This window comes from Propithecus coquereli, unplaced genomic scaffold (genome assembly GCF_000956105.1).
Source record: "Propithecus coquereli isolate 6110/MARCELLA unplaced genomic scaffold, Pcoq_1.0 Scaffold58, whole genome shotgun sequence".
NCBI lineage: Eukaryota > Metazoa > Chordata > Mammalia > Primates > Indriidae > Propithecus > Propithecus coquereli.
In genome coordinates, this window is record NW_012151729.1 from 2,352,100 (window position 1) to 2,362,931 (window position 10,832).

Here is a 10,832-nt window from a genome sequence, read left to right on the forward strand (position 1 = left end):
CTCGGATCCTTACTAGCCCATTTCAGAGTAGTCGGAACTGAAGCCTGAGGCCCAGAGGACACAAACAATTTGCCCAGATCACCAGCCGGTCAGCTAAGACTGGAGGTTGAAGCGTCCGCTCCTGAGGCTCGGTCCAGGCCCGTTCCCACTGTGCTTGTGCCCATTCTCCCACCAGCAAAACCTGCTCCTGGCCACACGTCAAAAGTAATTTATACTGACACGTGAGTGAGTCCTGAACGAGAGCCCATCTCCTTAAGCGTTTGTTATTTTAACAGAGATCAAAACACGATAATACTATAATAAGTAGTAGCTCATTTTTTAAGCATTTATCATGTCATTTAATTTTTGGAACAGCAGTACAAGATAGGGTTTATTATTGCTTCTAATTTACAGATGAGGAAACAAAAGCCCAAAGAGGTTACGTAACATACTTGGGATCTCCCAGCTAGCTAGCCAGGAGGGGACCCAGGGGTCCAAGCACAGAATCTATGGGTTAGCCAGGAAGGAGGCATTCCCCACAGAAAGTCAGGAGTAGACGGAATTCAGCTCTGCCCTCAGCAGCCCTGGGAGGCCAGGCAGGGTAGGGTAGGGCAGGGTCTTCACAGGACTGTACTACCCTTCCACCAAGTGGAAAAGCTGAAGCAAGGATGGTGGAATTTCAGGCAGCAGCCAGTTGGTAAAGATTTCACTCTGGAGAGAGGGCATTTGTAAGCCTCTGGAATTACAGGGCCTGGAGGCTGTTTCCATGTTGACTCCTCCTCTGGCCACACTGGGTAGCAATTGAGCCCCACTGTCCAGGGCCAGCGCACAAAGGACTCTGAGCTCACACACACACCAGCCTAACTCAGCAGAGCCTCTCCACAGGCAGGCCCGGCCACCCCTCTCCCCAGATCTCCGGGGGAGCACCTCTAGGTCTGCAGCTGGACGTCCCACAGGATGCAACCTACGACCAGTGCCCAGCCGGGCCCCTAGTTTAGAGCACCCTCTCCCCCACCCAACAAAATCTCTCCCGTTCTTCTAGGCCCCAGTTCCAGATACGCCTCCTCCAGGAAGCCTTGAGCGCTCCTTTAAATAACATTCAGGTCTCCGCTCCAAAACCACCTCCTGAGAGAGGCCTTTCCTAACCACCGCAGTCCAGAGTAGACTCTCTAATTGCTCTCCGTCCTAACAGCATGACTGATTTTTTTCATGGCTCTTTGGCCTCTCTGAAACTATTCTGATGATTTATTTGCTTCCTTTTTTCTTGCCTATCTCCCCAGTTAAAATGCAAGCTCCTCAAAGGCAGGGGCCTGTCTGTCTTATTCACTACTGGAACCCCAGTGCCTAAGCACCCACCCCACCTCATCGCTAGCCAGGGACACCGAGGTTCATAGAGGGCAAGGGACTTACCCAACGTCACACAGCAAGTGAGTAGGCGGCAGAGGTTAGCCCAGCACTGCAGACCAGGGCACTGGCCTGTCCGCAACCCCTCCCAGTTGACCCCCAGTGGGTCTATCTTGCCCCTGCCTCCTCACTACAGAGGGGGCCAGAGCCTGCAGGCCCTCGCCCCGGTGCCCCTATCTGGGCAGCCCTGCCTGCTTCCCCTCAGTCCCTCCCTTCCTGGCACCAGCAATTCTGATGAGCTCATGTCTGGAAGCCTGGGAGCTGCCCTGAAGGAAAAGGTGCCTCCCAGGCCAGGCCCGAGGCCTGGAGGTGTGTTCAGCCTTGTGCGAGGGCAGCCCTGGCAGGTGGAGGCGGCGTGCTGACCCCTGCCCAGCCGCCTCCCGGAGCTGTGAAGTGGGCTCAGGGAGACACATGTCAACCTGGACACGGGGCGTGGCTAGAGGTGGAGAGGAGATGGAAGGAGGCTCCTGTGCTTCTCCCCTCTCTCCAGATGCTCCATGGCCACCAGCCCCCTCCCACTTACCAAGGAGTTGCTCTTTGCCAAGGAGAGGGGCTCTTGCTACCCGTGGAATTACCCTGTGCAGATAGATCTCTTCCTCTCCTTGGCCTCAGTCTCCTCTACTCTAACATTGGAGATGGGACAAAATGCTGACTGAAGAGGCCCGGGAGCAGCCAGGAACCAGGCACCTGGATGCCACAGGTTTAGGGTTTTTTTCCACCTTGGAGGGGCAGGGGAGTGGATAAGGGCAACAGCTGACTAAAGAGGGAAGGAGTTAAAGGCCTTGTTTTAATCATGTAAATGCTGAGTCCAACCACAGCTTAGTTTAGGTGCTAGTTGGGGGGTGGGAGGGAGCTGTCCCATGACTTGCAAAGTGGGGGCAGGCCTGAAAAGTGGGGGCTGCAATCCAGGCATAGCAGCAGCAAACAATTCGCCTGGGGGAAGTTCTCTGAATATCAGGCTAGAGTGATACTAGTCCATCCCCCTGGTACTGATGGAGAAATAGGACCAGAACCAACCCAAGATCTCATGTGGAGATAGAGGCAGGGGACATTTTCAACTCCCCCGAGGGGTCTCATCTGACTGTCAGAGGTAATATGGTATGTAGTGGGGGGAGCACATCATCAGTTTCCATCGGTGGCTGTGACCCTCAACATGGGACGGGGCCAGGCCTGGGGTTGGTGACAGGGCAGGCTGGCACTGGTTAGACTTCCAATCCCTTGCCCCAGCGCACCCTGGTCCTCCTGATCCGCATCCAATCTCAGCCCCCCACACACTTTCCAACACGACAGGGGGTACGGCACCCTCTGGCTAGCCCTACAGCCACCACCAGCACTGCTGTCTCCAGTGCAGTTGGCCACCCTCCAACTCTCTCACCGGGAGCCAGAGAGAGCAAGGGGCTTGCTCCAAGATCACACAGCAAGTGGGTTTATTGCAGTGCCACCTGCCACTCAGGACAGGGTGGGGAGTGAGGAATGAGGTGCATGCTGCTTCCTACTCAGCTCTTGTCCCCTCTACACAACCTGGGCATGGAAGCCAGGGGCGTCCCTGTCCCCATCCAGAATAAGCCCATAACTTGGGGTGATGCCAGGGGAGGAAAGGACACCTTTTCCCCAGAGTCTTCAAAGAGGTGGTGCCAGGGCCCTGGAGGGAGCCCCCTGATTCCCCAGTGTAGTGCTTAGCAAGCAGCCCCACCCTCCACTCGCCTCACCTCCAGGGCCTCGCTTCTCACCTCAGCAGCCGGGGCAACAGCAGGGGTGTTGTGATGCGAGGCCCTTAGGACATTTCCCTTCTCCCCAAGGCGCTCAGGAAAGGCCGGCATTTCCCCAGGTAGGTGGTCCGGCCATGTGACAGTTTGGTATCCTGCGCGCCCCGCCGGCTCAGCCAGACCCCCGCGCCCGGTGGCCCCACCCGCGGGAAGGGGGCACGGGCCCAGCACACTCCGTTCCCGCTGCCCCCACCGGCGCCCATGTTGGTCAACCCCGGGCAGAGCCCAGCCTGCCGTTTTCCTGGGTCGAGCCGGTCCGACTTTCCCCAGAGCGGGCTGGGGGGCACAGACCCAGGACCGTTGCCCACTAGTGAGCCCGGGGCTGCCTCGTCCCCCGGTCCGCTTGCGGCGAGGGGCCGAAGGGCCGGAGCCCCCGCGCAGCCCGAAGAGTGGATTCCCGGTGTCCGGGCGTCCTCCCGCTCCTGAGCTGCTCGACAGCCTCGAGATCCCTCCATCCCCCCCACAGGTGGGGAAACTGAGGCCCAGAGTGCAGACGCGACTTGGCCAAGGTCACCCAGCAAGCCGGGACTGGAGCCCAGATGTGCCACCTCCTCCTGGGCGGCGCCGCGAACGGCGCAGGTGGGCAGGGGCGAGGCTGCGCGGCGCCCGCACCCCCTGCCAGGCCAGCGCCCCTCACTCACCTCCGGCCGCTGAGCGCGGTCCCCCCGCTCGCGGGCGCCGTCGCCTCGACACACCTGGCCGCGTCCGTCAGGGCGCCCCGCCCCGAGATCCCCGTCACCCGCGCCCTGCGCCAGGCATCGGCTCCGCGCCCGACGCCCCCTCCTCGCCGCCGCCGCCGCCGCCGCCGCCGCCGCCGCCTGGCCGGCCGCTCCAGGACCCGGGACCCGGAGCCGCGAGCGCGGGGCAGGCGGGCGGGCCAGCCGCGCTCCTGCCGCCTGCTCCCCGGGGCCCTAGCGCCGCCCCGCCCGCCCCGCCCCGCCCTGGGGGTGCGACTCCCTCCTCACCGGCTCGGCCTCGCGTCTCTAGGCGGGTCCTCCTCTCTCCCTCTCTCCTCGCGCCGGGCCTGACCTTCTGCTGCCTGGTCCTCCGTCTCTCCGTTTCCTTATCATTTTCTGTATCTCTAGGTCCGTCGGTCTGTCCCTAAATCCTTCTGTTTTCTCTCTCACCCAGTTTCTTTGTGTCTCCCCGGCTATCTCGTCTCCCTTTCTTTTCTCTATTCTTCCCACTACCCCTTTTCAAATCTGCCTCTGTGATTCCGCCCCCATAGCTGACACCACCTGCCACCCCGCCCCCTACCCCCTTTCTTTACGGACCAGGATGCAGTACTCCCTCAGGCCCGTCTTCACCCCATTGCTCAGCCCCAGCAACTAGAATAACTGTCTCTCTCGGTAGGACTTAGGCAAATCCAAATCGTGACTGCAGAGGGTTAGCGCCGCCCCACCAGCCTGCTGCCATCCCGGACTTAACTAGCGGGTCAGCAGCAAGGGTGGCGTGCTTTTCGCTGAACTAAATGCCATGCAGACCTAGTCAGCAGAGCCGGGTGGCAGTGGTCAGGGCGCATCAGAGTCTCCTGGGGATGCTGTTAACCGGCCAGATCCCCACATTCCAGCACCCCCTCCCATGGGGGAGGTGGTGGGCTTGGGACGGGACTGATGCCAAGTACCCTCCACAGCCCCGATAATTTTGAAGCAGAACCACCCTTGGAAATACGTTGGCCTGGGTTTTCACCGAAGTTTCCCTGCGTTCCCCACCCCTTCAATCAGGGTGGTTCCACTTTCATCTGTCTTCTATATTAAGAGTCCTGGGTTTCGACCTCTGCGACAGGAAGTTAGAAATGTGCTGGTGTGAGCCCACCCCACCCTAGGTTTTGTGAAACGCAGACCTGCAGGTGGCCTGGGTTTGGGATGCCCCTGTCCCCAGTGGGCAGACTCTGAGTGCAGGAAGTCAAGTGACAGAGAGGAAAAACCCTCCCTGGCAGCTCCCGGCCCTCCGCCTGGCCTCATGGGCTTCCGGGAGTTTCTCTGACCCTGTGGCTGCTCTTGTCCTATTGTGCTGGGGGAGGGGATCGGGAGGGGGTCCTGGCGGTTGGCACCAGGCAGGGTATTGCCTACCCCAAGAGCGCATGTGCTGGGGAAGTGGCTGCAGCCCAGCCTGTGGGAAACCAGGAAACTGTGTGGGTGAGAGGGAAAGAGAGAGAGAGGCTAGGATTACTGTGTGGGTGGTATGAAAGAGAAAGAGATGGGGAAGAGAAGGGAGAGAAAGTGGTTCGGTCTATACGTAGGTGTGTGCCAGTGGGCGTGCAAGAGTGGATGTGCCTGTAGGAGAGAACGTGTGAATGCAAGAGAGATTTCAAAGTGTAGGTGTGTAGCGAAAGAGGATGGAGGAAAGAACATGCTTTTAACCTGTATCTATGGGAGGGAATATGGGTGCTTACGTGAGAAAGGGTGCACATGTCTGCTTATAGGTTTTCGGGTGGAACTGTAGCTCTGTAAGTAAATCTGAGACACGCGTCCACGTGTGACAGGTAGGCAAAGGTGAGGGGGCCTTCGGGAGGGTATGTGACAGTGTGTACCCCACGCATGGATGTCTGAGTGTCTGAGGCATCCACAAGTATGCAGATGTGTGAGTGCATACATGTGAATGTTTGCATGAGAACATGGCGTAGATACAGTGTGTCTACATGCATGTTTAGGCATGTGGATGAAAGCGTGTATGTGTGAGTTCACAGCGAGATATATGTGAACCTGTGAGCAATGTTCCTTGCCATCATCCTGCTGTCACAGTGACCGTGGAGTGGGGGAGTGGGAGGGGCGGTGGGCAGCCTCCCGCCCAGCCTCCTGCTCTGTCTGCCCTCCCTCCCACAGCCTGAGGAGCAGGGACCTTGTCCTTGGCCCAGTGACCACTGTCAGCTCCTAACATGGGCACAGTTCCTCTGCCTCAACAAGACATGCATGTCCAGGGGCAGGGCTCATCTGACAACACAGACCCACACTCCACCCCCAGCCAGAGGCTCAGAGCCATATCCACTAGAGTTGGAAAGGCCTCTAAATGCTCTAGACACCCCTGACCCCCAATAACAAATGGCCACCGGCAAAGGAGAGGCTGGATCAGCGGTGGGTCCCAGGTCTCCCCAGCACGTCTGAGGGGGCGGGAATGTGGCTTGGCAGAACCTCCCACTAACTGCCAGAGCCTGAACAACCTTTTTCCAGCCCCAGGTGGGTGGAAGAACACGGCCTGCTGCCTGTCGCCATGGAGACATGGAGACGAGGCAGCAGAGAGGGTGGTTAAAAGCATGGGCCCAGACCTCCCAGGGTTCAAATCTCCACCCACAGGCTGTGAGACTTTGATGATCCACTTAAGCTCCTTATGCCTTAGTTTCCTCATCTGTAAAACAGAGATAAGGAAAATGTGGACGTCACAGGGTTGTTTAGGGGGTGGAATGAAGTAATCCCTGGCAGGTGAACTGGGATACAGAAGCCCTGGATTCTAGCTCCACGTTTGCCATCAACTTACTGCGTGACTTTAGAGAGGTTGCTTGCCATCTCTGGGCTTCAGAGTCTCCATCTGCACAATGATCTCAATGAGTCCTGCCAGTTATGACCAGCTTTGTGGAGATGGCCATAGTGTGGGGCTCTCCTGGCAAGCTGTGGGTCAGCTGGTGCTGGCTGAGGCCTGATCATGAGACACATGACACTTTCCTTCCTACGTATATTCCCCCAAGTTGGCAGCAGCTGATGGCAGGAAACTGGAGCTGAGCTGCTGCCCACCTCATCTTTCCATGCCCCCTACCCCTCCAGCCTGCCAAGGACCCTGTTCTGCCCTGCTCAGCCGGTACTCAGGCCTTAGAGAAATGGCACTGGTAACCATCGACCCCAAATAAAGATTTCTTTGGTGCCCAAGGCAGAAAATGCCGTGGCCCATACTTAAAACTGCCAGGGAGCCCTCTACAGAGGCAGGTATAATTGCGGAAGGATGGGTGTAATTGTCTGAAGATGCTTATAATCCTCCGGCGTAATGGGAGGAAGCTTTAAAAGGAAGTTCTAATCCACTAATAACCTGGCAGACCACAGGCTTCTTCCCTCCAGATCTCCAGGCAGAGAGAAGGGACTCTGGCCACTCCCTTTCGCAAGGGAGCAGAAAGGCCAATGTGGGCTCTGACCCAAGACCACCCAGATTTTGACTCTTCTGCAAGATCCAGCTTCCTTCCTGCCTCCATCTCCAAGAAGTCTTCCCTGTCCATTCCATCCTTCTGAGGTCACTCCTGTCCCCTCTGTCCCTAGAAACGTTCAGACCAGAACTGGATGGCCAACTGGCTGGATGTTAAAGAGAGGAATGACCCAGACTGTTCAACGCAAGAAGAACACGATCATAGTCTCAGTTCTGGCACTGCCTGTGTGACCTTGGGCGGGAGACTTAAATTTCTGAGCCTCAGTTGCCTCGCCTGTAAAATGGGGGAATAATACCTGCCTTGAAGGCTATAGTACAATAACAAGAGTGAGATTCTGTCAAATGACCTGCCAACAGGGTTCATTAAGGTAGTCCCTTCTCTCCTCTCCATTCATGTTCTCTTTCACTCCAGGCTGTCCCCAGATAACACTTTACCCTTACAACTCCAGAAGAGAGTGGTGGCTAAGAGCACAAGCCCCACGTTCAAAAACTGTGACTATATCGTGACTTAGTAGCTTGCTAGCCATGCATCTTGGACAAGTCACTTATATTTTCTGAGCCTCAATCTTCCCATCTGTGTAATGGACATAATAGCAGTATTCTCTCATGACGATTGCTATGAGAGTAAATAAAATGAAAAGTGTAGGCTGGGCACAGTGGCTCATGCCTGTAATCCTAGCACTCTGGGAGGCTGAGGCGGGAGAATGGCTTGAGCTCAGGAGTTCGAGACCAGCCTGAGCAAAAGCGAGACCCTGTCTCTGCCAAGAAGAAATGAAAAAAAAAAAAAAAAAGCCCAGCCAGGTGTTGCGGTGCAAGCCTGTAGTCCTGGCTACCAGGAGGCTGAGGCAGAAAGATCACTTAGAGCCCAGGAGTTGGAGGTTGCAGTGAGCTACAATGACACCACTGCACTCTACCCAGGGTGACGGAGGGAGACTCTGTCTCAACAAAAACAAACAAGGCAACTCAACACCCCTCCTCACAATCCCCCAATTCAATAAATAACTAAATAGGTGTAAAGCTCTGAGCACAGTGGTCTTAGCATGTAAGTGCTTAACAAAGAGCAGCAGTCATATTGTTGAACTGATGACGATAATTTAAATTCATTATCAGCATCCCTCACATATTTATCTAGATTACTCTAAAATTTCCAAAACACTGCCACGTCTAATATCGTTGCAACTTCACAACAGCTCTCTGAGGTAGATAGGACTCATGTTTTTATTTTCTTCTCATAGATGAGGAAACTGAAGCTCATCAAAGGAAAGGAATGTGCTAGGGTTTGGCTGGTCAGCGTGGAGGTCCAGAACCAGCGTCCGTGTCTGTCTCCTGACCCCCAGCGTCTGTCTGTGAGAGGGGAAGGGCCTGGGGGCTTCAGGCTCTACCAGACCCAGATTTGGGCTGACTCCGGTGCGAGGGCCCACTGCCAAGTTGAAGACCGCTAAGCCTCTCTGAGTCCTCCTTCTTCCTGCCCCAGGGGCCCTGAAGGTCCCTCCTTGCTCCTGCCCAGCTCCCTGTGCGACCCACGCCTGGGGGGGAATGGTGGCCATGGGGGTGATCAGAGCCAGAAGAGGATTATTTCAGAGAGAGGAGTGGGCAGGAAGGTTGGTGAGATGCCAGCTGGGCGTCAGCGACGCCTGCAGAGAAATGAAGTGTTCCTTCAGTTTCCTGACGCGCAAGCACTCCCAGGACTGTGTCCCCCGCACGCCCCGCACCCCCGGGCTCTGCTGGTAGCGGCTCCTGCCTGAGCCAAGCGTGGCCCTGCTCACGTCCTCCCCATCTGGACCCACTTCAGCGTTTCCATGGGCCCTGCGGCGGAAGTGATTCAGTGTGGGCTTCCCTGTCCCGCCCCGCTCTGCGGACTCCAGCCGCCTGCGGGAAAATTATCATCATTCTCCCTCCCCAGCTGTCCCCACACGCTGTCACTGGATCTCGCTGCAGCCCAGGTGGCATGGGTTCTGCCTTTGTCATCTCTAACAGATGGGGAACCGAGGCCTCGGTGAGGAATGTGGGCCCAGCTCAGCCACTAATACGACCAGTGACCTCCAGCAGTCTCTTCCTCACTCTGTAAAATTGGCTTCGGTCTCTCCCTCGTAAGCTCCGCGAGCCAGGGACCATGTCCGTGCTGTCCCCCCAGTGCTGCGGCCCCGGCACCCCCGAGTAGCCGGCACGCAATACATTTACTAAGGAGGCATTCGCTACAACTAATGATTACAGGGCACACGAGAGATGGGCCTACTTTTTTTAACCAAGCACGATAAGGTGGCTCTGTCCACCGCCTTCTCACGTGCCCCGTTCAGCAGAGGAAGGCGTGGGGTTAGACGCGGTGCAGCTGGAGCCGCGCTGCACGCACAGCCGCTCCTGTCTCTCCGCAGCCGTTTATCTGCGCATGCCCGAGGGACCGTGATGGCTTGTTATGTATCACGGGAAAATGTGATCAGGAGCTCCTGTGCTAAGATCCCATGGAGGCCCCTGTGACTCTGTCAGTCCAGGCAAAAAGAAACACAAGCTTACCTGGTTTCTGGGCTACCCTGGGCCCAGGGCCAGGGCTGGGGCTGGTTGGTGTCACCTGCCGGGCCTTCGCCACATCCCAGTCCTGGCCAGCCTTGTCTTGCTGCGGCTCCCCTTGCACCTCCCTGGAGCAGCTGGGTGGCTGGAGGTCCAGGGCTCTTGGCAGCTGCAGTGACCCTTGGGCGGCTCTGCAGGCAGAGTTGTCCCCACTCCTGCTGACCACCTCATCCTCTTCCAGGTCCATGAGCCCCGCCTCTCCCTGCTGGCCCTCCTCGCCGCTGCTCTCCTCGGCCTCCAGAGCCAGACACCTGTAGCTCCCGTCGGGGATCCGGAAGGCGCAGGGCGCAGGCTTCCCTTCGCTGGCCCCAAGGGCTGGAGGTGGCAGGTGAGGGCCCAGCATGGTGCTGCCTCTGCCCAGTGATGCCGCGAAGCTGCCTCCTGGGCCCGGGCAGGGCCTGGGCCGGGGCACCTGTGTGACACTGGTCTCTGATCCTCTTGGGGGTCTCCTCTGGCTCTTTGCAGTTTTGCCTTCCTCTGCTGAGTCACAGAGTTGGGGTGAGGTCTGACTGAAGGGGAAGGTAAGTCCTTCCGGGGCTGGGTGGAGCGGTGGACCTCCAAGCCCTCCTTCTTAACCCACCTCGGTGTATGAGACCCTTCAGGGCGATCTGTCTGTATAGGGAGAAAGGAAACAGCACATGAGACAGCTCACTGGGTGTTCCCGGCTGAATTTCTGAGACCTGCCCACTCTCAGGTGACTCTGAGAACTGGCTGGGTTTAAGGAGCAGGTCCCACATTTCCACGGTGTTTCCCAAGCTTCAGTCATTCGACATCCACAATTTCACCATATCCTTATGCTACCTGAAACTTTATTTACTTAATATTCTTCCTTTAGTCAACTTTAAATAACTTACTTCTATTACTTTAGACTTATCTTAAGCAATAATTGCAGGAAAACCACAAGTATATTGTGCTAAGTCATTTTTTCCCTAATGCGCATTAAATAAACATCTAGTTATTTAAAGATACTTAACTGGGTACCCGCTAAAG

At 56.8% G+C, this 10,832-nt stretch overlaps 1 protein-coding gene across 1 annotated transcript in view; it reads right to left on the bottom strand.

Annotated features, from left to right (window-relative positions):
* The window catches only part of SYNPO (synaptopodin), a 30,640-nt gene extending 26,633 nt beyond the window's left edge, over positions 1–4,007 (bottom strand). The window contains exon 1 of the mRNA XM_012658313.1: positions 3,791–4,007. The gene's annotated coding sequence lies outside the window, so the exon portion shown is untranslated. The remainder of the gene's footprint in view (positions 1–3,790) is intronic.
* Positions 4,008–10,832: the final 6,825 nt, after the last annotated feature.